Genomic DNA, 2,124 nt, shown 5'->3' with positions numbered 1-2,124 from the left:
ACCATTTTACCCTTAATGAGATGGAATAGGATGCTGAAATTTAGCCGAGCGCGATACCCAGGGCGGCGCCCTGCGTAGATTACCAGAGTACCCCAAGCGTCGCCCGCCTTATAGCGGTGGGGTAGCCCGGGCAGCGCCTTTCTTAGAGCGGCGGGGTACCCCAGGCGATGCCCCCTTATCGCCTCGAGCTAGTGGAATTGAACACCAAACATGCCCTTAGGCTCATCTAAAAATTTTGAAACTCACCCGAGATGTACTACAACCTTGCCCCATCATAATGCAATAAGAAAATATAAAATCTAAGGTCGGGAGGACTGAAAATAAAATCCCCGAAGTTTAAGAGCTAAAAATGAGACTAAGTCTCTTGACATTTAGTATATTTTCAAGTTTCCAAGGCTAAGAGTGCACTACTAGGGGCTAGTACATGCAAGACTTTTACGGGGCATTACATTATCCCCTCCTTGGGATCATTCATCCCCGAATGATGATGCAGAAATATAGTCAAGTACAATTTCAAGTATACTAAGCTATAGAAGAATAAGACAAAGATTCGTATCTTTCGTTTCATCATTCACCGGATCAAATAAGTCTGGGTATCTAACTCGCATGTCCTCTTTGGATTCCCAAGTAGCCTCTTCAACTTTTTGATTCCTCCACAACACTTTAACTGAGGCTATATCTTTGTTCCTCAATTTTTGAACTTGATGATCTAAGATTTCCACCTGTTCTTCTTCATAGAATAAAGAGTCTGTCACTTTGATTTCTTCAACAGGGAATATTACTGAATGGTCCCCAATACACTTTTTCAACAAGGATATATGAAATACCGGGTGAACAGAACCCAAACTAGCAGGCAACTCTAACTCATACTCAACTACACCTATCCTCCTCAAGATCTGATAGGGTCCTATATAGCGAGGACTCAACTGACCTTTCTTCCAAAATTGCATGACTCCCTTCATAGGAGACACTTTTAGGAATACCCTATCTCTAACCTCATACTCTAAATCTCTTCTTCTAACATCGGTGTAAGATTTCTGGAGACTTTGAGCTATCTTTAGTCATTCCCTAATAAGTTTCACGTCTTTCATCGCCTGATGAACAAGATCAGGCCCAAACATATGCGTCTCACCCACGTCATACCACCCTATTGGAGACCTACATCTTATCCCATACAATGCCTCAAATGGTGCCATCTTAATACTAGAAAGGAAACTATTATTATATGAGAACTCTATCAATGGCAAGTGCTCTACCCATCTACCTTTAAAATCAATCACACAGGCCCTCAACATGTCCTTAAGGGTCTGAATGGTGCGCTCATCCTGCCCATCAGTTTGAGGGTGAAAACCAGTGCATAGGTTCACTTAGGTACCTAAACCTTTCTAAAAATATCTCCAAAACTGAGATTAAAACTATGTACCTCGATCGAATATGATGGACACAGGTGCTTCATGCAAATGAACTATTTCTGCAATGAACAACTTTGCATAATCCTCTCCTGAATAGTTAGTCCTGACAGGAAGAAAGTGGACTAACTTCTTCAGTCTATCTACAATTACCCAAATGGAGTCATACTAGTTTCGGGACCTCAGAAGTCCTGTAATGAAGTCCATACTAATCATCTCCCACTTCCACAAGGGTAAAGCTATCTCTTGGGAAGAACCACCTGGCCTCAAATGCTCTACTTTAACTTGTTGGCAATTCAAGCACTTGGAAACGAAGTTAGCCACATCACACTTCATATTATTCTACCAATACATAGATTTCAGATCATGGTACATCTTAGTAGAGTCTGTGTGAACAACTTACCTCGAAGTGTGAGCCTCATCAAGTATTCTCTTCCGCTAAACATCAACATCTGGTACACATAATCTACCCTGATACCACATAAAATACCATCACCACCAATTTCGAAGGACATCACCTTCTTTTGACCCACATCATTCTTGGTCAACCTCAAAATGGGATCTTCAACCTGTTTCTCTTTAACTTCTGCACAAAGGGAAGACTTAGCTATCTCATGAACAACCATTCCCCCATCTTCAAAATCCAAGAGTCGCACTCTTAGATTTGCAAGTTGGTGAATATCTTTTGCCATATCTCTCTTCCCTTCCTCAACAT

Source organism: Capsicum annuum, chromosome 5, assembly GCF_002878395.1.
Source record: "Capsicum annuum cultivar UCD-10X-F1 chromosome 5, UCD10Xv1.1, whole genome shotgun sequence".
NCBI lineage: Eukaryota > Viridiplantae > Streptophyta > Magnoliopsida > Solanales > Solanaceae > Capsicum > Capsicum annuum.
The sequence above is the reverse complement of the archived record's forward strand: the minus strand, read 5'-3'. Positions refer to the sequence as shown.